The sequence below is a fragment of the Pteropus vampyrus genome, unplaced genomic scaffold (assembly GCF_000151845.1).
Source record: "Pteropus vampyrus isolate Shadow unplaced genomic scaffold, Pvam_2.0 Scaffold125, whole genome shotgun sequence".
In the NCBI taxonomy this organism is placed as follows: domain Eukaryota; kingdom Metazoa; phylum Chordata; class Mammalia; order Chiroptera; family Pteropodidae; genus Pteropus; species Pteropus vampyrus.
In genome coordinates this window covers 1,917,611-1,945,214 of record NW_011888906.1, presented here as the reverse complement: position 1 = coordinate 1,945,214, position 27,604 = coordinate 1,917,611, and the positions used below count along the sequence as shown (strand labels likewise).

The 27,604-nt window shown below is 45.0% G+C and overlaps 2 long non-coding RNA genes across 14 annotated transcripts in view; one reads left to right on the top strand and one right to left on the bottom strand.

Moving 5' to 3' along the window:
* Positions 1-22,858, top strand: part of LOC105296492 — a 30,358-nt gene extending 7,500 nt beyond the window's left edge. For 9 of the 13 annotated variants that reach the window (XR_896266.2, XR_896264.2, XR_002781939.1 and 6 more), the window contains one exon: positions 1,092-9,702. This is a non-coding gene — a long non-coding RNA (uncharacterized LOC105296492). Of the gene's footprint in view, positions 1-1,091; positions 9,709-13,609; positions 13,729-14,932; positions 15,047-17,784; positions 18,088-19,739; positions 19,866-20,639 lie in introns of those variants that run through there. The other 4 variants (XR_002781935.1, XR_896259.2, XR_896261.2 and 1 more) reach the window with 4 other exon arrangements.
* Positions 10,865-17,790, bottom strand: LOC105296516. Its single transcript, XR_002781940.1, has 3 exons — positions 17,269-17,790; positions 14,882-14,945; positions 10,865-10,886 (listed from the first exon to the last, which is right to left on the bottom strand). It is a non-coding gene; the product is annotated as an uncharacterized LOC105296516 (long non-coding RNA).
* Positions 22,859-27,604: the final 4,746 nt, after the last annotated feature.

The window sequence follows — 27,604 nt, the reverse complement described above, 5'->3', positions numbered from 1 at the left end:
TAAGTTGGTCAACTTATCTGGGATGTAAAATACCTGATGTCAACTTGAGAGGACAGGTTACTGAGTAAAGGTGAGAGCAGGGTGAACGTGGGGCAGCTGCCATTGGTGGACCTTGGATGGCGTCCTCAAGGTCAGGCTTTTGGAGATAACTGGGGTAAAATCAGGAACTGCCACCATGTGATGATGTGCCATGGATATGCACATGTGAACTTTTTAATCCCATTTTACAGATAGAAGGGTCTACATGAGGAAATATGTCCCAAAGGCTATGATGAAAGGCTGAAGTTAATTGTCCAATTTCTGTATTTGAAACTGAAAACCACTTTGGCTGGGCTGAGGTAGAATTCAGGCTGTCAAGTCTGCCTTGATGAATTCGACACCTCAGTGGCCTTCACCGCAGGAGCGGGCATTCTTCATGGTCGTAATGTTCCACTCTGCCGGCCATTTCTCGGGAGAGGCATCCAGAAGCGAAGGTTCTTTTTCTGCCTTGCCCTTCTCTTTAAGACCTACCCAAGGGCCATCCTCTGACTTCTTTTGCTGCTTTTAGTCAGCTGGTCATAACTGCCTGAAAAGATACCAAGATAAGGAATCTGGGCCCACTTGAGAAAGTTGCAACTGGTTTTTAACGTCTGCTGCTGTGGTTCAGACAGCAGCAGAAACGTGGCCCAATACTTAACAGGTCGGCCTGGAGACACCAGGTTCTCATTCCTGCCTCGCTCCACTGCAGTATCTGAAGTAGGAGCTATCCCAGGTCTTCAGGACATCTGAGAAGAGCATTATAAGCAAGGTGACCCAAGAACCAGGATTAAGGTCAAGGAGGCGTGATCCTTGCCTGGAAACTGCTGGGTACCAGAAGACCTGGTTGAGTAGCTGGTGGGAGATTCCATAGCAGGATCAAGAGTCAGGAGAATAGAGAGATGGACAGATTGAAAGTTCATTCATTAAAAAGAAATTAAGCTATTTATGAGCCAGACACCATGCTAGAAATAGGAGTATGATGGTAAATAAGACAGTTTGATCCCTCAAGGGCATCACCGATAAGTATATAATGTTTGTCATTTTACTCAAAGTTTTGTATATTTCTGTTTCAGGCAGAAGAGCGTCTTTCAACATTTCTTGTAATGCAACTCTTGTGGTAAATTCCCTCAGCTTTTGTTTGTCTCATCTCAATATACACCAAGAAGTGGCAAAACAAGGCTTTGAGCTACTTCTGTCCTACTTGCTCCCTTACCAGTGACATCAAATGACATGTACAACTACATGTTTAAGGTCGAGCAGGGTGCTTTGGGCTATGTGGTGAATGGACACTGCGTGTGCTTTTTTCCTTCATCAAAGTTTATTCTAGCAACAGACTGGGGAGGAGAAGCAGGAGGAGGAGGATGAAGATGGAGAAGGTGTCCTGTGGTCAGGCGTGTCTTCAGGTGCCATAGGCTCCCTGGTGATTAGCGTCCATGAGAGATGGGGGCCCTCATGGGACAGGAGACAGCTGGTCACAGCCCCTGCAGCTCCACGGGGCAGGGGAAGTTCAGGTGTGGTGTCAGCCACTGCTTCAGCTTCAGCCTAATTAATGTTGCCCCCTAAGAGTAAGAAGTTCTGGAGAGAAGGCAAAAGGGCACAAGAAAGGTCATTATCTGATGGAAAAGACAGAAAAAAAACGAATACACAACTTTGAAAATATGCATAGGAGCTTTCTGAAACGGAATCCTTTATAAGGGAGAGGCAAGATCTCACTCTAATAAAAAAACCAGGTTAGTACATAAATCTAGGCCTTAGGCTTTTGTCGAAGGAGATCTTTGTAAAACACCGTCCTTATCAGCTTCTGCCCTCAGGATATTATTTACATTTTCTGAGCTGCTGATTTCTAGAAATCCATGAATGTCACTTTCCTCCAAAACTTTCTTCTCCCTGGAGAACAGTGCACCACCTGGGTGCTGTTTGAGTTTATTCCCCTCACATAATTAATTTCTGGGAATGTAGTCCTGCATCACCTTGGAGTAAGAACATATGAACAGTGAAGACATTGCAAACTAGTACTTCTGGGTTTATATGATGAAATGTACTATAATCGTCCCTGTCCCCTGCCCCTGATAAGTTTCTTCCTCTAGAAGGCATGGCCAGTATTGCTGCAGGACTGTTCCTTGCTGCTGTGGGTGAGAAGTCTGGCCAGTGGCCCAGCAGGGATCTCACACCACCAAGGAGATTTGGGGCTTGTCAAGGTAGCCCCTCAACCCAGAGGGGGTGCATCTAATCTGACCCCCTTGCACACTCCCTTGCCGTCTGTGGCTAGGGGCCTTGCACATTGTAGATGTTCAGTTAATGTGTTTGACCTGAATTATTGAGAACTGAGCTATTTTACACGAAGCCAAGATTTCAGATAATCAAAACTTACCATTTATACACCAAAATTCAAAAAATAATTTTGTGTGAAAATTAGGTCTATGATGTGAGTGGGAGTTCACGGCTCGCCGTCGTATCCAACCCTGAAGCAGCCCTCCCAGACCCCACTTCTCACTGACCTCGCAGATTTGGAGCTCCAAGCTGTTGAGGGAGGTGTCCCTGGGCAGAGGGAACGGGAAACCTTCCTTAAGCTTTGCTGGAAGACAAACAGCGGAGAAAGGTGGGCCACACAGAACAGGCTGGGGAGATGTGAAGACAGAACGTGGTGTTTGGTGTTTGTAGCCGACCAGTGAGAGTGGGCTGCTGAAATGTAGACTGTTGGATTCAAGGCTGATTTGTGGGGGCTGGGGGTTGGGGCACAGGAAATGCTTGGGAAATTTAGCCTCTTCAAGAGCAGAGAGCCTCTTGGGCTTTTATTAGCCCCTTCAAGAGCCTTCCCTAGAGCACCACCCAGTGGCCAGGGCTGGGCCATGCAGCGTTTACCTCCTGAGGACAACCGTCTCCCCCACGGTCCCTTCCAGGCCAATTTTGCTGCTTTTATTACTTGGTTGTAAAAGGCAGATGGTAAAGCTAGTTGGAGAGGGCCTAGACTGGGAGGATGCCTGCTGGCTTCTCAGGCAGCCACTGTCCCAAGTATCACTTCTATTAAGGTCATCTGGAAAATCAGTGACCTAACCTGGCTCAGAACCCAGGTGTGCTGACTCCAGGTGTTCACGGTGCCACCTGGAAGGCTCTTACTCCCTGGGTCAAACTCCTTATGTTTTGGGACCCAACTTATCCCTCACCTCCTGGACTGACCTCTAACTGAAGTTCAGTGCCTCCTCCAAGCTCCTGGAGTCCACTGTGCTATTGTGGCATTGATTAAACTTACACGACTGCCTTGCCAACGAAGTGAACTCTATGAGGGCAAGGGTCATGGATTGCCAGTACCCCAGCCAGCACAGAAGAGAGGCTCTATAGGAAGGGTAGAATTCAACGTTTGCATGGGGCAGTCAGCAGCTATTACCGTTGAGAGAGGGGTATATGATTTTGGATGCGTAGAAATTGAAGATGGCTTCCATAAACTCCACCTGGAACAGAGAGGAGGCAAAGCAAAGGGATCAAATAAGACTTGAATAAAAACAGCGTCCAAGGAAAGAACATTTGTCTCCACCTCTGGAAACATCGACGTGTCATCCCATCTAAAAAACAGAGGTTGATTGTGACTCACTAGCATAAATGACAGCAGCTTGTTCGCAACTCACCTTCCAAAACCCAAATCTAAACATTCTGCATAAGTGTGTGCAAGCCATTATTTATGGCAAAACATGACCTGAACTGTCATGGGGCTATTTAGTGTTTCTTTATACCACTTCGTGTGAATATTTTAAAATTTTATGGCAGAAATAATGTGTTTGGTTATAGAGTATTGCCTCAGATCCTGTGGAAAGTGTTATATAACCTGGCGTGTGCCCTGGATTACCTAAAAAATTCTCAGTTCTGAAGCCCATCAGTCTTAAAGGCTGCAGATAAGGGATCGTGCACCTGGGTCACTATTATTACAATAATGAACATATATTAAGAGCGTACTATGTGAGACATTCCCCTATGTGAAGTAGCTATTCCCATTTTACAGTTAAGGAAACAGGCTCAGAAAGGTTAAGTGATTTGCCCAAGGTTACACAGCTAGCAAGTGGCAACGCTGATATAAAAGCCCAGATCTATCTTCCTTCAAAGCTCATGCTTTTAATGTCTGTCCTGTTGACCCTTTAGCTCTCAGGCAGTATCCTTCATGGACAGTTAACATTCAGGCATGGTGCCCCTTTTCCTGCAAGACTGCAGTGCATCTGTCTTATCTGGGACCTCGTTGCTTCTGGAGCCCCATGAAGCCCTGCTTAGAGAGGCCAATCAAAAAATACTGAGAAGACAACTCACATCAAAGAAACCGATGCTGGAGTGTTTCAATTCCAATTTCAGCTTACTGTGTAGAGAAGAGAGAAGCATAGTCATCCCAGGCTATGGCTGGTACTTTTCAGCACTTAGCCTAGTGGGGTGTGCAGTGCTGGCTGGCAGGGCATTTCAGGGGCTGGGCACACAAGGGTTCCTCTGCAATGTGCTCGTGGATTTAAGCCTTTAAGCATGCACCATTATTTATGAAGGGACATTAGTGTTATCTGAGCATCTTTGATAACTTGAAGGAATCATGATATAAATATTAACTAGAGAGAGTGGAATATAAAAAGTAATGTACTACATCTCCCATTATATAAAAATGTAAAAAAAACCTGGAAGGAAACATGAAACTATTAACAGTGATAGTCTCTATGGGGCAAGGTTGTGGATGATTTTGCTTGTTTATACTTTCATAATTCCCAATTTTCTTCTTGTCATGAGATGAATCCATCTCATGACATTTGCATAATATGGAAATAGACAATAAAAATGGAAAAGAGGCACCACAAATGATGCTGGCAGGCAGCTGGCAGCCACTGGAGTGAAAGAAGGGAGAGTGACTTAGGGTATCTGGATTGCTGTCACTAAAAGCTGAACCCCAATTTCTCCTATTGATCCCTCCTAATAGGCTTTCCTTTGGCTGCTGACTTGGCTCCCTTGTTCAGAAATTCTGATCACCCTGGACAGATCTCTGCTTTCTGCTCATGGGACAAAGTAATTTTAATCATTCCTTGGTAAAATCCTCATGTGAAGTCCTCTCAAATCCTCTATTTGCTGTCTGTCTCTTCATAGCCTAAGCCCTTGGCTGTCTTCCCCAATACTGCAGAGACCACCCCAAGCCAGGTCTACACATAAACTTAAATTCCAGGACCTCCCAAAGCCCCAAAGGCTCACCATGAGCTTCTCTTTTTAAAGACTTCTTAAGACCTTCGTTTTGATGGAGTCAGATCATTCTATCAGTCAACAAGCATCTAACCGTGAGGCCAGGAATTCGTCCCTTTGATGAACCCATTGCACCTTTACCTCAGCAGGAAGCAGCACCCAGAGTGGGTGAGTTGTGGGGCACAGATGAGGGCTCTGGACAGAGGACACTGCAAGGGCAAGTTGCCAACCCCAGGAGGCAATGTAATCCCTCTTCCCCAAAGCCCGAACTCTTCACTGACTCACTGGTTAAATAAATACTTACCTACTGATTGGGTATCTGGGCAATGGAGCAATAAGCAGTGGCTTGGGGCACCATTAATCCTCCAACCGAAATCTCCACTTTTTGATGTTAATATTGACAGTTTTTCTCAACCTTATGTGTAAAGTCATTGTACATAGCTTCAAGCCCTACCTTTTCCAGCTAGACTAGTGTTCCTGAGTACTCTGCTGAAATTTCAGCTCAAGTGAGGAGCCCAAAGTGATAAAGGACCCGAAGGTAACCTCTGCTACCTGACAACTATTCTCAACTTCTGGCTTTTCTCCTGAGACGTCAATACGCCTTTTCCAGAGGGGGACAGACTTAGAGAATGAGCTGCCCTCAGCTGCCCTGTTTCCAAGGGACAACCTCAGCTCTATCAGCGAACCAGACTAGATGCTCTGACCACATGTCCTATTCCTTTCCATCCCCAACCCATGGCCTCTCACCTTCCTGGAGTCAATGAGCCAACGATCCTGTAGGAGGAGCTCACATTGATGGTGGCGGAGATGTTGAGTCTCTAGGAAAGCAAAAGGGGGTCACCTAGACAGTCCACGGAGGCATCCTCTTGGCTCCCGGTCCAGGAGACACATCTCCAGAAATAGAAACCACAGCCAGAAGTGGGACATATGGGCAAAAAGCAGCTACTCAAGGATTATGGACTGACGATGCAGATGTTGGTGGCTCCACAGCTGACTTTAAGAAAGGTGAGCTGAGATTTCAGAGGTCTCCATCTTAATGGAAGGGCGGATAAGCCCAAATTGCAGGCATAGAGTATTCAAATTGGTATTTGCCTATAAGCATGACTGAACCAAGGGAAGTTCAGAGCGTCCCCAAGCCCTTATCAGATATACGGTTGGCAAATGTTTTCTCCCATTCTGTGGGTAGTCTTTGCTTTCCTGAATGATGGTGTCCTTTGAAACAAAAAGTTTTAAATTCTGATAAAGTCCAGTTTATCTATTTTTCATTTTGTTTCTTGTGCTTTTGAATTGACCTAAGAAGGCTCTACTACTACATATGTTCTAAGAGTTTTATAGTTTTAACTTTCACGTTTAGGTCTATGATCCATTTGGAGTTAATTTTTGTGTATGGTGTAAGGAAGGGGTCCAGTGTCATTTTTTTTTTTTTTTTTTTTTTGGCATTTGGATATACGGTTGTCTATTCCACATTTAATTGTGTTGGTCCCTTGTTGAAAATCAATTGATTGCAAATATGAGGAATTAATTCTGGATTTTTGATTCTGTTCTATTGATCTATATATCTATCCTTGGACTATACTATCTTGATTATGATAGCCTTATAGTAAGTTTTGAAATAGGAAAGTATGAATTATGCAACTTTATTTTTCCTTTTCAAGATTGTTTTGGCTATTCTCAGTCCCTTGAATTTACATAAGAATTTTAGAATCAACTTGTTATCTGGCAAAAAAGCCAGCTGGGATTTTGATAGGGATTATGTTGAATCTATAAATCAGTTTAGAGAGTATTGCTATTTTAAGAGTTCTTTCCTTTTTGTACCTTCTTTAAAAAGGTAATTTAATTTACTTATAACAATGGGGTTTAAATGGGGTTATGCTTTAAACAATTTTTTATAACAAACGTAGCAGTGAGAAAGCTAGAATCTTCAACTCAGCTGGAGTGAATGACTTTTTGCAACTCTGACTGTGGATGATTTGATTAACTATGCCCTCGGGAAGTCTGGCCGTCCAGACCAGAATTGCAAGGCCCATTTATACCTCCAGTGGAAATAGTCTCCAGCATCTATCCAGTCTTTCACCTGAGGGGAGGGGCTTACGCCCTTGGCAAGCATGACCCTTTGCTGCTCCAGCCGTGATCAGACTTACCGCTTTTACTAGGAAGAGTGTCTTGCGATCAGAGGAGTTGGGCAGGAGGGCAAAGGCCTGGATATTCATTACTGGCACGAGGGTCACATTTCTAGGGCTGATCCTCAGGAATGGAGCTGATTCAGGTGACACCTCAAGCTCTTGCTCCATATTGGGGTACAACCTGGCCAGCTGGAGAAAGAAGGGCGTAAGACAGAAAGAGGGACCCTGAGCTGTATCAGGAAAGGCTAGATGGGTGGAGTCCCAAGGCTCAAATCTTTATGGGCCCAAAACCAGCAGTAGAAATATCACAGGATGGAGGGAATTGGATTTTCCAGAATTCCCTTCCAGTTGATGGCTGTTGTGGTTGGAAAGGGCATTTCAATAAAGCATCTGAGATAGGTGAGACACCCTAATGGGCATATTCCAATAACAGTGGATGGTCATAGTACTGCTTTTTATGCTGGCCAACTTGTGTTGACTGGTGTGTGAGTTTGAGGCTGAGCTGAATTGTCAGCTTCAAGAAAGGGGAGGCTGAGTGTTCTCCACTCTGCTCCTGCTCCTTTTAGCTATGTCCTCCATAAACATCAAGCAAATATCAGTTACCTGCCTAGTCCCAAATTAGTCTGCCCAACATGCCCCATTTGTGCCATGGAAGGATCCTATATATTTGTGCCGGTTGAGTGCTGTTATTTCCCATTTGATCCTCCCAGCAACCCAGTAGGGCAGGTATAGTATTTGACAAATGAGGAAACCGAGGCCCAACAAGATTGAGTTCTAAAGATAGAAAACCGCAGACCCAGGATTCAAATGCAGGCAATCTGAATCCAGATCCTTTGTCTTTATGCCACAAGGAGTCAGAAAATGATGAGAATTTTGTACCAAAAAATTAAAAACTTATCCTTACCCACTGTTCTAATAGGTAAGCTGTTTGTCTGGAGAAAGTCTATGCACAATTCATACATGTCCATATAGAGTCTCCTCATTTGGCCTAGGTCAAGGGGCTTGCCTTGTCCTCTGTGATGAGTGGGCACAGGTCTTACCTGAGGAACCACAGCCCCGAGTGATTTGGTGTGCAGGCGAATGGGAGCATCCAGGGGAATCTGCAGCAGGAAAACAAGGAAGCTATTCGAAAAGCAGGATAATATGGAAGTGAAAGGTGTGGACTCAAGTTCAACAGCTTGGGTTCCATCATGACTGATTGTTAAACTTTGTTAGGTTCTGTATCTGTGAAATGGGGATGATGATAATAGCTCTTGCTGTACAGGTGTTGCAAGGATTAAATGAGATAGTATATGGGTAAAGCACTAAGTGTAGTGCCTGGGACATAGTAAGTACTTAATAAATGTCTGTTATGGTTATTTAGTATTTCTCAGGATGCTTCCCGAAGGGCCAGTGAGGGCTGATCATCATCACTATCTGCATTTAAGGTGTTTTTGAATATGGCTTTCCCCAAACTCTGTTTCTTGCCATCTCTCGTGTCATTCTCTACCCACCTCTAGGACTTGCTGATATTTCAGCTTGGGGAACGCTGCCTACACCTCCTTTGATCTCTCCTCCCTCAAGATCTCTACTCCCTACCTGGGCAGCTTCTATAGCATTTATCATAGTGTGGGCCATGGAGGTATGCTGCTCAGACCTACCTTTAATGGGATTGCTGGAGAGGAGGGCAGCTGGCTGATAGCCTCCCTCCACCCCTCTGGCACAGCCTCACCTTCAGGTCCCACACCATTCATGCTGAGGCCACACTCTCCCAGAAAGCTCCCAGCCCCCAATGAACATAGCTGGAGTGGTTGAGCTGAAGAATCTTGCCAGATCACTGCTGGGACTCAAGGTGATAGTGTAAGCAAGAGACTAGACTGTGAAGGTCACTGGCCCCCAGGTCTTCCATGTTTCCCTGTGGCATGGCACCTGTGAGGGTCAGATGTATCAGTACAGATGGTGGGTAGGGCTCATCTTACTGCAAAGGGAGTCCTGAACAAAAGACTACTGTTTTATGGACCCAGGGCAGGAGGAAGAGATGGAGGAGAGAGGGAAGGGCCAGGAGTAGAAAAGTACTGTGTGCAGAGCAGGTTGCAGGCTGACAAGGTCCTTGCAATCTCTGAGGCCAACCAAGGGTTGCCTCACCTCCACAAATCCTCCTAAGAATGGGAAGTAGGAACTGATTGGAGAACAGTGTGGGTGTTGAAATGCAAATGATTTTGGCAGGCTGTGCAGGGTGGGGGTTACCCTATGGAAATGCAAATGATTATAATAGGATATGGAGGTTGGGTGGGGATAATCTCATTTAAGCCAGCAAACGTATGCTCTTGTATAAAAGCAACTTGCAAAAATAAAATCACACTTTACTCCATTATCTGGAGCCTCCCGATCCCAATTTTCTGTCTTCTTTCTTTTCTCAATCTCCCAACATTCCCACTCAGGATTATTTTCCAGGGCCGCGCTGGACGTGGCAGGATTTACCACTTGCTGGACGCGGTAGTACTGAGTACTGGGTCAGGCTGGAGAAGACTGTCTCTGAGGTCCCTAGCAAGGGGTCTCAGCACAGGCACCTGCACAGCCTCTCAGCTAGGTTCCCCTTCTACCCTCAACCATCAGGAGGTCTCTGAGCGGAAGTGTCTTGGCTAAGAATGCTAACATATGCCAGCTGCGTGGTGGGGGTAAGGGCGGGGGGGGGGGCGGGGAGCTTGAGTCCTTAACTGCAGCTCCCTCCAGAGACTGACCAACACTGGCCATGCTCCAAGCCTGGCGAGGCCTGCCAGGAAAAGCCGTTTAAGTGGCTGTGGTCAGGTCTGAATGATTACACTTAGCGTTTTAGCCTGGAGCTGACGCCTTACATGTCTGCCTGATGTGTGTGGCACTCCTCTAAATAAGCAGGCTTTGCTCTTGCCTGCTCCTCAGCTTAGCCGAGACTCCTCATAGCTGTGCAGCAGCTCTTCTACCCAGTCTGCCTGCTTTCCTTCTTTCTTCACAGATATCAGTACCGCATGAGGGTTCTCGCACCTCCTCTTTCTCCTTCTCTCCTTTATCCTTCATGGGCGTTTCTCTAATAAAACACGAATCTAATGCTCTCTTGGCATCTGTTGCTGGGAGGACCTGATATGACACACCAGAGTCTGTCTTATTTTTTAAAGTACTTCTAATAATAGCTGATATGTATTGTGCATCAGACACCAAGCTCTTTACAATCTCTCATATAATCCGTGGGGATCCATGTACACAGACAGGAAACTGAACCACAGCTTGGCTTTGAACTCATGTCGGGTAGGCTCCAAATTCCACATTCTTCTCCTAGCTCCCTAGAGTGCCCACAGCAGGTCTACAGTCCCACCTGATGCTCTCTCCTGGGACCCCCAGTCCCCTCCATCCTCTACTCACATGTTCATTTCGGATTGTGAAATTCATGTGCCCAGCCTGATAGTAAACCTGGCTGGCTGTGTTGAAGACGTAGTCGGAGACTGCAAAGTAGATCATGTGTTCATGCTTCTGGGGCAGCCTGATGGACGGAGCATCGAAGGGGACTGGGGAACGCTGGCTTCGGCCAAAGAATTCACCCTGGAAACAGAGGGACATATCAGCCACCCAAGGTTCCTACCAGGGAGGGTGTCAGGCAGAGGCATCCAAAGCCTGACTGGGTGAGGTCTCCTGGGCCCTGGGCTGTGGCTGGGGTGGTGGTTCCTCTCCAGCATGTGGGGCCAGGAGTCCTGAAAATGTTCCTCTGGCCCCACAGCATCTAGGTCCTAACAGGTGCCTGAAACCCACCTTTTGGTGGGGAGGGGGTCCTATGTTCTCTCAGGCTCAGGACATAGAAGAAGAATCAAAGCCAGTGGTGAAAAGCATGAACTCTGGAGCTTAACCGTACGGATTTGAATCCTGGTCTGCCACATACTAGCTCTGGGACCTCAAGCAAGTCACCAACTGCCTTGTGTCTCAACTTCCTCATCTGTGAAACAGGGACGATGCTAATAGTTTCTACTTCACAGAGGTAGCATGAAATTTAATAGAAGCTAATATTTGTACAAATACTCAGAACAACATCTGGCACAGATTAAGAAGCATATAGGTGCTACTTAAATAAAATTGGAAGGGGTGGCACTCTAGGGCCTAGCTGAACCCACAGGGGAGTTGCGGAAAAGGCAGGAAGTTATAGAAAAGGAGATTTACTAGTTTCCTGTTGCTGCTGTAACAAATTACCTTAATCTCAGTGGTTTAAAACAACACAGGTTTATTCCCTTCCATTTCTGGAGGTCAGAAGCCTAAACTGAAGGTGTTAAGTAAAGCTGGGCTTCTTCTAGAGGCTTCAAGGGCGAATCTGTTTCCTTGTCTTTTCTACCTCCTAGAGGCCATCTGTGTTCCTTGGCTTGTGGTCCTTCCCTTGCATCACCTCTTGCTTTGCTCCAGGTTCTTGCTTCCACTGTCACATTGCCTTCTGTCCCCTTATCTCTTGCTTCCCTTTTATAAGGATCCCTATGATTACAACCGGCACCGCCCTCCCTCTCCCCCCACCAATCCAGGATAATCTTGTCATCTCAAGATCCTTAATCACATCTGCAAAATCCCTTTTTTCCACATAAGGTAACATGTACGGATTTTGGGGATTAGAACATTTTAGAGAGCCATTCTTCAGTCTACTATAGCGGGGAGGCAGGTAGTAATAACAGTGCTACCCTATATATGTGCTATGTGCCAGGCACACATCTCACTTAATTTTTATAGCAACTTTATGAGGTAAGGCTGTTATTCTACCCATTTAATAGAAGCCCAGAGAGGTTAAGTAATTCTCCCAAGGTTCCCCAGCACACAAGTTCTAGAGCCAGGATTCAAGCTAAGGTCTTCTGGACTCTAGACAGATTTACCATGTTAGTTCAGTGACATTGTCTTAAGTTTTGCTCTGAGTGCTGAGTACCACATCTGCCCACTGTGGGCACTAGTCAGGGATGTGGACTGATAGGAAAATGGACAGGAGAAAGTGGGGTAGGAGCTGGTTCTGGGAAGTGGAGCTCCAAGGCCCTTTTCCCACAGCCCCTTACCTTTAAAGGCATGTCCAGATCTTGGGAGGTCACCTGGGGAGCACCTACTAAACTGTAGTCAATGCCAGCAACCTGGTCAATCATCAAGGTGACTGTGGAATGGGAAAGAAGCAGCATTGTGAACAGGGTAGCCAAATGCAGTTGTGCAAGTTGTACACTGCACAACTCCAGGGACCTCCTTTCACATGGACTGTAGCTTTTGGAGAATGGAAATGGGCTGGGGCATATCCATGGTACCTTCAGTCACAGAGCGAGTGCTTCATTTATTTATCCATTGACTCAATCATTCATTCATTCATTCATCCATTCATTATTTATTGAGCACCTGCTATATGCCAGGCACAATGAAAGGGGCAGATACAACAGCTGAGTGAGATAGTCAAAGTTTCTGTCCTCGTGGAACTCAAGTCCAGAGGAGGAAACAATTAAACACTCAATGAAATAAATGTGCAATTGCAAGTCTGCTAGATGTTAGGTAGCAGAAGTTCACAGGACGATGCCAGCCATTTAACAGGGGTAAAGTGGGAGGTGGCAACCTGACTTGGACAGGAAGTCAGGGAAGGCTTCCCAGAGGAGGTGTTGCTTTGGCTGAGATCTGAAAGAAGAGCAGGTATTGATTGGGTGAAGAAAGGTAGATGTGGGGAAAGGGCACTCCTGGCAGAAGGAATGACGTGCAAAGATCTTGTAGTGTTATGGAGCACTGTATATTGGAGAGACTAATGGGAAGCTGGTAGTCAGGGCCAGACCACGCCAGGCCTTGTCGTCTGAAGCTGGGAGTTTTTGACGGACTTCAGCAAGAGGGGGAGACATGACCGGGAGGGTATCCAGCCCTGCACAGTGGCAGCTGGAGGGGCAGGACTGGGAGGGTATCCAGCCCTGCACAGGTTGTTCAGAGCACCCCTGTTTTGTTAAAGCAGCCAGTACAGAGCTAACACGTGATTCTCCCATGTATTCCTAATCCTCTGCTCACCTCATGCTCCCAGCAGGTAGATTGCCTTACTCCCCCACCTCCAGAGAACAGACCCCAAAGAGAGGTGTTCACTCCATATTCAACTCTGTAGGATGGAGAAATACTCAACGGGGGAAAATTCTCCCAGGGCTCTTGAGGGGGGTGGTGGTGGTTCCAGGGGTACTAGGTGCCATGGCATCTGAAGGCACCCAGAGAAGTGGGGTGGGGGCTCCAAACCTGGCAGAGTCTGGAGATAGGGCTCCAGGTATGAGGCTGTTGACTTCTTGACCATTTTGCAGATCTGCCGAAAGTGGATGAGAAAGCCACGTGAGTCCTTCCTCCACCTCTCCTTGGCAACGTCCCACCCCTCCCTGCTACCACTCCAGGGACTGTGATGGGTTATATCTCCACCTTGTAGGTAGGTGTGTGTGGGGTGGAGGGAGGGAGAGCATGGTGAAAAGGGAAAAGAAACCAATACCCTCATCAACACTTGGTCACTGCCCCATTTGGGGTGGCCTCTTACATGTGGGCCCAACTTAAGTTCCTAGACTTTTCTGGAACCCACATTAAAAATGGATGGTGGTCAAGTCGGCACTGCCCTTGAGTCTGCTACTGTCATGGTCCTTTGGTGGCTAAGTGGCAGGAAGTGCAGTACATAAATACATGTATTAAAGAGCAGAGGAGACAAAGCAGATATTCTTCTAGGTGCAGGAGGCAGCTCTTTAATCAGAGGCTCCAGACTCTTTGCCTCCTTTTCCTACTGGGGTTTCTGGCCATCTGTGACTAGGGATCTGAAAGAGAGCACAGTACCTGGTCCGCAGGCAGTATAGGCAGTATTAACTACGGCCACCAGAGGGCTTCAAAGCAAAGCCAGAAAGAGGGTTTGCCCCAGCATTCCATTCCTATGTAGGCCATGCATTTATTCCTTTGTAAGCCAAGAATTCCAGCTTGGTAGATCCCAGAAGCTCCCAGTCTCACGATTTTCTAACTTCAGCTATTCCTACACCATCTCTGGCACATCAGAGGGTGCATCAACTTGCCCAGAGATATACAAAGGGTAAATGTAAGAGATACCCCTTTGCCTCCAAGATCAAGCCTTTTTCCAGAGATGAGAGATGCTGAGGGCCAACCCCAGTGCTGTTCTCAATATGATGCATTTTTGGGGGGTGGGGGGTGGGGGGGGTTAGTCTTATTTAATAAACATTTTCCTATTAAGGTGAGAAAGATATCCTAGGTTTTCTCCTTAAAAGTTTTAGATTTGTTTTGGCATTTAAATACTAGCCTACCAGGAGTTGATTTTTGTGTGTGGTGTGAGGGAGGTATCCAAAGTCACTTCTCCATATCTAATATTATCTACAACTAGATACCAAACACTTTGTCAATTTCAAATGCCGATTTAGCATATGTGATCATACTACCTGGGGAAAACCTTAAGGTTTGCCTTCGCAATGAGGAAGGTTTTGCTAAACAAATTCAAATGGCAACATACTTAAGAGACAAAGCTGTTTCCAAATATCAAATATGTACATGCCAATGATCTTTAACTACAAATCTGTTTATCTTTTGTTTACCTCTTGGTTCAAGATATTTTTGAGATTGTTTTCAATTTTCTTATGGAACAGGTTCAGGAGCCAGCTGGAGAAAAGAATAAAGAGGGTCAGGATCCACTTTATGGTTAACCGAAACTCCCACGGAGCTGACATTTCCCATTTTATTCCAAGAAGGGACACAACCAGGTGAATTTAATCCAAGGGTGGGCGACCCATAGTATTTTCCTGGATCAGAAATGTTAAGTAGGAGTAGGCCCGTTAGGGTTGGGGCGTTAACTAAATACATCTGTGGTTTTAACTCCTCCAGTAACTTTTTCCTTTCTTAAAACCCACTCCTTCCCCATTTCCAGTCCTTGTGGTTCAGTGGGACTTCACCCAGGTCTAAAGGCGGGTTCTAGACCCTGCCTCAGCCAATAAGAGTCCATAATAGTTGGTCGAGGGACGGGCACATGACCCACATTGACCAATGAGAGCTTTTTCTCATTGGGGCTTTCCTTCTGGGGGGTGTGCGGAAAAGGCTGCTTCCGCTGAGCTGACAGGCATTAAGGGCCAAGAAACCTGGAGCTTCTGGCGGCTCCCTTTGCCGCTCCCTTTGCCGCTCCTAAGGGTGGAGGACCCTTCCTGAGACTAAAACGCACTCAAGAAACCGATTCCTGGTGACGTTGGCCCAACACCTGGATCCAGTCACCGCTTTGGATCAATATCATGGACTTTTCAGGTGTATGTGAGCTGATCAAATCCATTTTAATGCTTCAATATCTGAGTTGAAGTTTTTATAACTTGCAACATAAAAGAGGCTGGTGAATTTAGAGGTCAGAAGTCTTGAGGACTGTTCGAGGAGGGGGGAAAATAGATGAGAAAGATAGGAATAGATATAAATAGACTGTTCAGGAAAAACAAAATACCTGGCTCTTAAACATATATTAAGATACTCATCATCATTCACAACAAGATAAACACAAATGAGAACTGAGATACCCTCACCCTTCAGATTGACAAAAAAGCTAAATCTTTGATATGCTGTGTTGGTGATACTGGGAGGAAACAGACACTTTCATCTCTTGCTAGTGTGAGTGGAAACTAGCAAACTCTGGAGAGCAATTTGTTAGTATATATTGAAATGACAAAATGCACATACGACTTTAAGAATTTATCTTATAATTTATTTGCCCAGGTAAAAGCACAAGGTTATGTTTTGTAGTATTGTTTGTAGTAGCGAACCCTGGAAGAAAAACCCCCAAACTAAAAACAAAATTCTATCAATAGAAACTAATAATATACATTTTAGTGTTTTCATATAATAAAGTACTTTGAAAAGGGAGCTCTTGTATTCTTGTGTGAAGGGCTTACAAATACATTGTTAAGTAAGAAAAGCTAGAGACATAATACTCTAGATAGCATGCTACCATTTGTGTAAAAAAAAGGCAAAATATCTAAGTGTGCCCACATAACCCTCAAGAATGAGACATTCAATCTGGTCAAGATGGCAGAGTAGAAGTATCACACACGCACAAAAATAAAATAAAATAAAAAGAGATGTCAGACATGGTTAGCATTGGTTGCTGTGTCAATGCGAGCTGTTTGGTGGGGGAACCAGAGTGGAGAGAGATTTTTTCTTTCTGTACTCTTTGTACTTTTTGAATTTTGAACTATGCCAATGAATTACCTATTCAAAAACATTAAACATTAATAAGGGGGGTAGGCCTATTGTTTATACCCCTCCAAATCTGCCGAACAACTTGCTTGGCAGTTAGCAATTAGTCATTCACTTACTTATTCATTCAACAAACATGTACTGAGCCCCTCCTACCTGCTAAGTACAAGTTAAGTGTTGAGGGACATTGGTGAATAACTTCATGGAACTCATAGGTGAATCTAATCCACTTCAGGCAAAGCTGCCCACTGAGAGCCCCTCCCAGCCATAGACACCAGACCTTGAATATCATGACCCAGAACAGAGCCTTCCACACCTATGTTCTCACCTGAGGGTGAAGGTGAGAGGTTATGGGAAATAAGTGAACTACGTTAGTGGAATTACTTTCGGTAAAATTTTTTCTCCCATAAAGTTTTTACCATTCGATGCTTGCTGATTAAAGGATTAGTGGTGCATGTTAGAAATTTATGTATATTATGAATTCATGTAGTAATATCAGACACCGGTGCTTCGCAGGGTTCTGCAGAAAGCATCCTGGGGGAACTGTCAACTACAGATTCATCTCTCAACACTTCCTGCTGTCTGCCTTCAGGCTGGGCTAATGGGAGGCATAGGCAGGAAAGAGAAGGGAGTTGTGGTATTTACACCCAGATCCCTCCCTGCCTGTCGTACTGCTATACTCCTGTCCCAGGGCCCCTTCTCCAAGGTTCCAGTCCTTTTTAGGCTCTGGTAACACCCTTCCTTTCCCTCTCACCTTCAATCCTAGGGGTGGTAATAGCTCCCCACTGTTGTTAGTCTCTGGTTAATCTTCCCTTCATTAGATTCTTGTCAGTGCCTTTTGAATTGCCCTCTGTTTCCTGTCAGGATCTGAGTGATGTAGTGCCAACCAAAACAGAGTAGGAAGGCGGTCACCCTGAAGATTGCCATCATTCATTCGAAATTCACTTAGCTTCCCTTCCAGGCAAGTCGCTTTGGGATGCTGGATTGCCATTAAAGGCAATCTTGCCCAAGAGTCAGGCAAACTTTTTCTTAAAGGGCCAGATAGTAAATATTTTTGGCATTGCATGCTATACAGTCTCTGCTGCAACTGCTTAACTCTGCTGATGAAGTGCTAAAGCAGCTGCAGGCAAATGTAAACAAATGATCGTGGCTGTGTTCCAATGAAACTTTATTTACGACGGCAGGTGGCAGACTAGATTGGGCCCACAGCCTTTAGTTCACTGACCTCTGATCTCGATAGATTTTAAATCTCATTATTCTGCCCCATTAGGGCCATCCCCTGGTTGAGCCGGATGCTGAGGCGGTCCTGACAACTTCCAGCAAGTGTATGGGGTGACCTACCTTAGGTTTCCGGAAATATAAATGCTGACGTGGCCAATGGAGTTGCTGCAGTGAGCCACCGAGGCGGTGGGTCGTCCAGATTGGTCCTTGTTCAAGTTCAGAGAAATTGAGATGGAAATGCTATCCACACTCAGATCATAAGTACCCTTTAGAGTGCTGGTTGGGAGAAATGAAAACCAAATGGTGGATAATCATCACCTACAGTAAGAGGAGCCAGAGAATGCAGACCCAGGTTTGTCTCCCAGTTCCCCACTAACAAGCTGTGTATCTTGTCTGAGCCTTGGTGACCTAAAAAAAAAAAAAAAAGGGGGCCTTCCAAGGTGAGAGGCAACAAGTGTTTGTTTGAGATCAATAAGGATAGCTGTTTAGGAATCATTGATTCAGGCAGAAGCCCAAATAATGTTCCAATTAGGAGACAAAGGCAATAGGTATTTGTGAGAAAGTTAAGGGGAACAATTACATTAATGGAAGGCATTTCTATTGGTGAACATAGCATATTGATATTAATTCTAAATAATGTTTTAAAATTTCATTCCAGGAGTTATCAGTCTGGTATCTTTGCAAAAAGTTCTTTGGGGCACCAGGTTGCTTTAGGCCCAAGCCAAAGGTTATTTTACCCCGTCTTAACATTCCGAAGTTTTGAGACATGAAATGTGCAAGGCAGTTGCTCTGCCATGGCAGCTCTGGCTCCATTTTAAAGTGGCTCCATTTATACTGTTTTGACAGCCTCAGCTTATTAAGGCAGTCAGTTTACTGAGTATTTGCTGTGTGCCGTACTGTGTGTGCTGTTAAATGCCTTATATATGTTATTTTATGTAATCCACAGCTGCATCTGAGGTGAGTTCTTATTAACCCCATTTCACAGATAATGAAACGGAGGCTTAGAGATAGTCAGCTCTGGGTCCTTTATAGACTGGACATTTAAGAACCCGAAAATGGAAGTCCAGGGTGGGAGGCCATGCCCTGGCCCAAAGCTGAGAGACGTTCTAATCTAAGTACCACTTACATGAAACACGTTTTCACCTTCCAGTTCCCACTGACAGATGCGTAGTTATCGGACAGGGAGGCTCTGACACCCTGCCCTGGGTGTAGACTCAGATCCAAGTTCTGGAGTTTGAAGCTATGGATCCTCAAGCTAGGGAAGGAAGGCAGACTTATCAAACCCAGAAAGGCTAGCGGCACATCAGTCCTCTGAATGAGTCTCCAGAATCCCCTCCTGTGTCTCATATTGACTTAAACCACAAAGGACAATCAAACAATTGCATTCACATCCTTCAAGATCTGCACAGGCTACCCGTCCTTTAGGAAGCCATCCGCAACCTTCAAGACCAAAGACCTTCCCCCATCCTTTGACACCCACCCCCATTAGCCGCTCTTGCCTGTCTTAACTCACTGGACCCTCACCACCTCGAGGATCCTGTGAGATGGCTTCACATTATGTGTCCTGTCTTCACAGCTTGGGGCCTGGGCTTCTCCAGGATACAGCTTCTCCTCTCTGCTCCCCACACTTCAAATACAAATAAAGGCTCACAATTTATATCTGCGATTACCTGCCGGTGATCTGTGGGCCATATATCTGATTGATATGCTATAGATATGCTTTTTCCTATAATGTTCTCAAAAATTTGAATCCATCACTAACATTTTTAAATTGGGAAATTTTATACTAAAAATATAAAGAAAAAATCCCTAGATGTCTGACTTCTCTTGAAAAAAAAAAATCAAAAGGCAATGTTCATATTTCCTTACGGCATCAATCAACTGCAGGTGAGGAGCAGCTGCCCCCTTTTAAATGGGGCAGGGGTCCTCCAGGTAGATATTGCACTGGTCCTGTGCCCTGTTTGCTCTCAGTTCATTCCCTTTCCTTCTCTTGCTCTGACCTAGGTTGGAAGAGACTGACCTCTGAAAATGACATTTCCCAAGTTCCTTTGCAGCCAGCTTCTGGTTAGGATCGGCCGATGGGAAGTACTCGAGGGGAGGTGAATGGACAGGAAAAAGGGAGAAGCCAAGGTATTTCTTCCCCTTCTCTCTCTGTCTGGAGTTGTGTCTTTGGCAGTGGTTATATTTCCACGTTGGGGCCAGCTCCTGTCAGACATCTCCTTTCTTCATGCTCTTAGTTCCTACTTAGAGACCCTGGCTCCTGTGCTCTGTTGATACCTTCTCCTCTCTAGCTTTAGGGATGTTAGTGACTTTTTTTGTTGTTGCTAATTTCTGAATTGCTTTACCATTCCCTATTTGGCTTTTCAGCTCTACCAACACCTTTGAAGAAAGTTCTCTATATTAAATTCCCTCCATTGAAGTTCCTGTTGTGGGTTCTGCGTTCCTGGCTTGTCCTTGCCTGGTACACTCATCTGCATTACCCACTTCCCTGTGGCCTTTTGATTTTGTGGCTCTTGTCACATTAACACTCATTAGTTCCCTCATCAAGCACTCATTGAGATCCTGCTCTGTCTGACCTGGCTCTAGGTACAGAAGCCACAGAGATTCAAAACTCGGTCCCAGCTCTTGAAAATCTCACAGTAGTGGATCTGGATGTGTTAACAGACCATAGTAACCTGCTGTGAAAACCAGGTCCAAAGGGGCATTCTAGGGCTGTGCTAAGGGGCAATGCCCTCTATGTGTTATGGCCTAGATTATGCTAGATTGTGTGTGTGTGCGTGTGTGTGTGTGTGTGTGTGTGTGTGTGTGTGCGCGCGCGCGCGAGCGTGCGTGCGTGCATGTACGTGCACACACACATGCACACACAGAGATTTAAAATAGCTCCTCTTTGTCCACTGTCTTCAGGAAATTGTCTCCAGAGACTTGGGGAGGATTCCAAGAGGCAGCTTTTTCTATCACTGATGGATAAATGATCTCCAAGGACCTATTCTGGACAATGAAGAAGCTGGAGAAGGAAAATCCCTGCAGCCAAAGACTCTAAGACTGAGTATGTGAAAGACAGAGGGATATTAGGGTCAGTTAAGTCTTACGAGGAGCAAGATGAGGACCAGGGCTTGTTCACCAGGGAACAGATGGCCCCTGCTTCATTCCTCACTGGGGACATTGTGGATGCTTTCCTCAAGAGAGAGTGTGCTGATAGAATGTGAGTCAGTTTTAGAAAGATTTAGAGTCATTGATTACAGACCCCTGACAGGCTCTGGAGGGATGGATGGTATGTCTCAAGCAAGTCCCCAATTTGGGCAATCAGGAGAATAGCCAGGGGTCCCCGGCAGAGCAAGAACCTAGAGCCAGTCTCTGCGGGACTGACCTAGGGGCCAGTGAATTGTCTCTAAAGGTCTTCTTTCCATCTTGATGATTTCAGGAAACACATAGCACCTTGTAGAGGCCCCACAAAAGCTGGCCATGGTTCCTTTGCTTTTAGTCCAAGTGATGATCGCGTGTTTATCCCCTTTCCCCATGACCTCAGGCCCCCATTCTTCCTTCTTCACTGCCCCTGTGGTGGAGAATGGGACCCTCACCTTGTAAATTCATAGCTCACACTTCCAATCCAACCCACTTTGAAGCTTCCCGAAAAATCAGGCAACTTGATGGTGGACAGCTCCTTCTTCAGGGTGGCTACTCCATATTGGCGGGCTGGAGGCAAATAGAGGGATTAGCTCATTTAGTGGGAAGTAGCTAAGCATTACAATTGGGTGGCCAGGCTTTGGAATCATAAAGGCTGGGATTGAATGCAGGATTCACAATTTACTATCGGTGTAATCCCAAAAGAGTCCCTTAAATTCCCTGAGCCTCTGTTCCCCCACATGTAAATGGTGATAATAATATCGACCTGAGCCTGAGAATTAAATTAGATCATAAACTCAAAGTGCCAGGTAAAAGGCAATCATTGTTATTTATTCATTCAACCAGATTTTGAAAGCCGTGATGGAATATAGTGGGGCTTTTGAAGAAGCATTTACTGCAGTGTGGTCAAGCCTTAGGACTTTTCGCTATTGCTTGGGCCATATGTCAACAATGCAGATTCCCAGGCCCGACTTGTCAGTCTTGGGCGGATCTCCGGAATCCGTATGTTAACAAGTGTCCCAGCAATGCTAATGTGGGTGGCTCACAGACCACCCTGGGAAAAATGCTGATCTAGTCCTATCCTTAGCCTCTGATACTTAAGATGAGGAAACCGAAACGTAGAGGGTGACATTGTCAAAGTTTCTAAGCCAGAGAGGCACAGAACCCAAGCCTGTGATTTTTTGCCCTGTTTACACCACTCTGGTGGGCAACCGTGAGCACCAGAGGAATGACCAAACCCCCTTACCATAATCCAGGCCTTTTCTGGTGATCCTGGCCACACACCCGGGATTCGATGCCCCATCTCCAAGCCCGAAGACCTCTGCTAGCAGCAGGAGGGCCACTACCACACAGTATAGTCTGGCCATCATCCTGTCCTGAGCTCCTCCCAGGGCAGAGGTTGGTCAGAGTCTCTTTGCAGTAGCCTCCCTTACTGAAGGTGACAGCAGAGGCTGAGTGAGGTGCTTATAAAGCCAGGGGCCAGATGAAGAACTGAGCCAGCTGGGAAGGAAGGAGGGGAAGGTTCAAGGCTTTGAGGCAACTCACTCAAGTTTCAGCAATTTGAGATAGGGAGAGTTTCCTTATGAAACCGTTTGTGGTTTATTTCTGGCCCAAGGATAGTAGAAGTGGTGCCACAATCTCCAACCTCTTTTTCTTCCAAGCACTGCTGCCCAGAGCTGCCAGAGGATCCTCCCCACCATACCTCTCTCTCCCTGAACACCGTCCATTCATTCCCCATTATCTACAGACTGAAACCTAACACCCAGCCTACCAGTAAAGACTGCTGCAACTTGGCTGCAATGCACCTCTCCAGCTGGGCCTTCCCTAGCTCACTGCCCTAGCTCACTGCCCGAGCCTTCACTTTGGCTTTGCTAAATCTGCATTTCACTGAAATTACGCAAGACCATCTCAATTCAGCCTGCAAATAGGACAGATGGATTCTGCAACTCTAAGCTCTAGACACTTTTAGGTTTTCTCTTGCCTTACATTGTATCAGCTTTATTAAGGTATGATTTATATGCAATAAAATGCACACATTTTAAGGGTACAGTTCAGTTAGTTTTGACACATGTCTACATCCACGTAACTACATTATAATCAAGATTAATACCATTTTATCAGCACAAGGAGTTCTCTCCTGCTTCTTCCTAATCTCCTTTCCCACCTCTTACTCCAAAACCACTGACCCGCTTTGTTGTCGTTGATTGATTTTGCCTGTTCTATACCTTCATATAAATGGAACTGTCAGTATGTATTCTTTTTTTGACTGGCTTCTCTCATGTAGCTTTATGTTTTGAGACTAATCCATGTTGTTTTGTTTATCAACGATTCATTTTTTTTTTTTTAAATTGTGGGGTAATACTCCACAAAGTAGCAAGAACAATTAATTTTATTTTATTGTATTTAAAATTTCCTTCGAATAGGAAATATATTCATGGTTCAGAAATTCGATCAATAATAAGACGTATAGTGAAAAATTTCACGCTCATCCCTCTTTCGCATCTTCGCAGTTCCTATCTCCTCTCCATCAGATCAACATAAAATTCCACTGCGGTAAGTGCTAGGAGACATAGAAGGTGCTTTGAGAGCTTATTTTCTAGGACTTATGGGAGCACAGACATAGAGGTGCTTGAGCTTGGTTTTGAAGCACGTGTAGCAATTTGGCAAACAGAGAGTGGGAAGTTATCCTAGGCAGAGAGGATGGCACAAGCCAAGGCACGGAAGCCCGAGAGAGCACTGCACGTTCCAGAGGCCACAGAGAATTATGGGAGAGTCAAGGGTGAGGGAAACGTGGGCAGGAATCTCCTCTGGAAAGGCCTTGTTATCCAGTTCTCATTGAAGTATGAACATGGAAAAGTTTCTGTTTTCCAGTAATTGATACTCCCTATGCTGTCCTGAATTCTCTTTTCTCCTGGATAGGGGGCTCCCGTCCTGACAGCTCAGTCCTGATTCCATCACTTTTCAGCCATTTTTGGTTTAATTTAAGATTTGGTCCTGTCCATGTAAAATCTCAGTCTTATATTCTACCTAATGTTTTCCCTCCGCCCCTGTGCAGGCTTCTGTTGCTCTCATGGCTTGGCGCAAGCATGCGTGTGTGTGTGTGTGTGTGTGCGCACGCACATGCGTGTGTGTTTGCACATGAGTGTCTATGTGCATGTGCTTGCGTGTATGTGTGTGCATGTGCGTGTGTGTGTAAGGGAAGTCTTCTCTTTCACATACCCTTCCCTCTTTCCTGCTCTGTTTCTGTAAGGGAGAAGGAGGCTGCCTGGGGTAGTTTGGTATCCTTTGTTTATCTCAGTGGTGGTGAGGTGACCCTTGCTGAGGGTCATTACTACAAATCAAGCCAATGTCTCAGGGTGGGTGAACAGAGGTCCCCTCAATTTCAAGCAGCTCTAGGCAAAGATCAGTCCTTGGGAGAATCGTTCTCTCCCTGCAGCCCCCAATTTCATGCCCTCAGCCCTAGCCCCATGGCCAGAATTGAGTCCAGTTTTCCATCCCTGTAGAAGATGGGCTCTCAGGGAGGTGGTCCTTGCCTCTTCTTTGTCCATAGCACCATCACATCCTTCACCAATGTTCTTTTCCCCTGCTGTGGGTCACCAGGCTGCTCAGCAATTCCTGGACTCGTAAGCAATGAGGAAATGTGATGTCAGTCTGCTTGGTGCAGAGCCCCTACATGTTTAGGAGCAATTCCCTTGGGGACCTTTCATCTTTGGCTTAGTTTAGAGGAACCAACCAATCAAGAATGCTTTCCCCTCTTCCATAGGATAGCGTGGGGAAAGGATAGCTGAGAGTCTTTACAACTTCCAGGATGTAATTTAATCAGGAGAGTGGTCAGGAAGTCCAGCCCCAGTTGGAGGGTGGAGCAGATCTGCATTAAGGATGCCCACAGAACTGGACACCAGCATGATTAGGAGACAGAACATACTGCCTGTATTAGTGTGCTAGGGCTTCCATAACAGGGTACCACAAGCTGAGTGGCTTCAACAACAAATTAATTTTCTCATGCTTCTGGAGGGTAGATGTCTGAGATTGAGGTATCGGTGGCATCAGCTCCTTCTCAGGGCTCTAGGGAGACTCTGTTACGGTCCTCTTCCCTTGCTTCTAGTAGTTTGCTGACAGTCGTTGGCATTCTATGGCTTGTAAATGCATCACCCTGAATTCTGCCTTTATCTTGTTCTCCCTGTGTGTGTCTGTTTCCAACTTTCCCTTTATAGAGATACCTGTCATGTTGGATTAGAGACCCACCCTAATGACCCATCTTAAGTATATCTGCAATGACCCTATTTCCAAATAAGGTCACATTCTGAGATCCTGGAGGTGAGGACTTCAATATATGAATTTGGGGGTGGGACACAATTCAGCCCATAACAGTGTCCCATCAGCTGTTAGAATGGCAGCTAAAGTCATGGTGCTGAAATTCGAGTCAAGGTGCTATGTGACTGTTTCTTCATGACCTTGTATCTCATCCTGTATCCCAAATGGGCATGATACTACCAGCCTTGCAGGGTTTTTATGGGGGTCAAATAAGATAACATCTGGAAATACACTGAGTGCTGAGCCTGGACAGTTAGTTCACTTGCATCAGGACCATCCCCCTGAGCTGGCTTCCTGAGATATCAGATCTTGCTGAAAATGTGGAACCAGCAGTAGAGAAAAACTCCTAATTGAAGCTCTTGCTTTTTCTTTGGCCAAAACTTGAGGTTAGGGACAAGAAATTGAAAGCTTATGCTTTAGAACTCAAAAGCTCTGGGCTGAAAACGTGCCTTCAAGCTATTTTTACAGGTGCTGTCTTCTTCATTGGGCCCTCCAGAGCATCTTCAACAGGTCTGCTTTAATGTTACCTGAGATTGGTCTCCCCGCTGCCCTCCACACAAATCCTTCTCCCAAGGATAGGGAGCCCACTCCAACCCGTGAACACCCATGAGTGGCCTAGCCTTGGCATTTTTTCTTCTTCTCATAACTGGGACAACTTGACCTCTATTTTAGATCCACCCAGGTCTGCACAGATCTTGACCTGAAGCAGGGGCATTGTGCCTGTCACTGATCCTGTATCCAAGCTCACTTCTATTTATCTGCTTCCAGGACTGGGCTGAAGCTCTAGCTTATGTGATTAAAAATATCTACATAGGCAATATCTGTACATGATAAAAATGGCACAAAAGGTATAAAAGGGTGAAAATATCTTTCTTCCAGTTCTCTTCCCCAGAGTCAATGTCTTTCTCATGCTTCCAGGAGCACTTTGTGACCACAGAAGCACACAAGGTAACACAAGTTCTCTACACCTTGCTTTTTGCCCTTAATAATAGAGCTTGGAGATGATTTCATACCAGCACATGCAGATCTGGCTTATCTCTTTTAATAGCCGCAGATTATTTCATTATGTGGAATTTTACAATTTATCTAACCCATCTCCTGATAGATGTTTGGATTAGTTCCAGTCTTGCTATGACAGACTACACTGGAAATGATATCATTGTGCGAAAGTATTTGTGTGCAAGTGTGAATATGTCTGTAGGAATTATTCTTAGAAGCAAATATTCTAGCTGGTGGGATATTTGCATTTACAAGTTTTGTTAGATTTTTGTTATATTCTCTTCTAATAAGTTGAACTCATTTGCATCTGGCTATTTAATTTTGGGAAGGGCTGGGGGCTATGCATCTGAAACTTGGGCCAGGAGCTGGAGCCTATTTCTCATTTGTAGCTTGGATATGTCTACTTCCTTTCTACATGGACCACTTTTTCATAAACTTTTCTCCCCCTCTAAAAAATATTTGGTGCTATACTAGCAAAAACACATACATTTATGGTATAGAAAGTTTTCCTTATCTTATTTACAACTCTATACCTACCTTCCAACACAGTCTCTGACACATAGTAGGCACCCAATAAATATTTGATAAATGAATGACTGGGGGAGAATGAATGGAGAATGAATGGAGACTGATAAACTTAAGACCTTGACTTTTCATCTCTCACATTCAAATGGGCCTTGAAGAAATGAATGTATAGTAGAGCAGATTGGCCGCCTAATCCAAAGCCATTTTACTGCAAGCAAAACCAAGTTTTTGTTCGTATTCACTCACGATAGGTGATTTGATAATATTTATTTAAGTTACTTTGACCCATCAATTCCATTGCCAAGAAATTATTGTAAGGATATTCTTTCATATCTATGGCAATATACATGTAGAAGGAGGCATTGGTTGGAAAATGAGGATGGAAATTTGCATACTATAATTCAATTTATACAAGAATGTTAACTTTATGTTTTGATAGTTAAACTAGGTCTAGTAAAATATTAACAATTGAGGAATCTCAGTGAAAGCTGTATAGGAGACTTTTGTATTATTTTTGCAACTTTTCTGTGAGTTTTAAATTACTTCAAAATAAAAAGCTACCAAAACATAAAATTACATATTAATTGACGTTCTACTATAAGGAAGAGTGTTTCCTTCTTATTTACTTATTTACTTCTTGGTGCAAGAAGACATTTCATGCTCATCTTATAGTTTCTGCCTCAGCTTTGGTATTAGTCATTTCTCCAAGGAGCCTGGTTCCTTTTAGTGGAAAATGATATTTAGAAATGAAGATCTGGATAATAGGTGTACTCATTGCACTCAAAAAGATATTATGTAACTCCTGATAAGATGCTAATAGAAGTACACAGAAACACCTATGTATACATATATATTTTTTGCCACAAACTCAAATCTGAATCTGACCAGCCTCTAAATCTTATTAATAG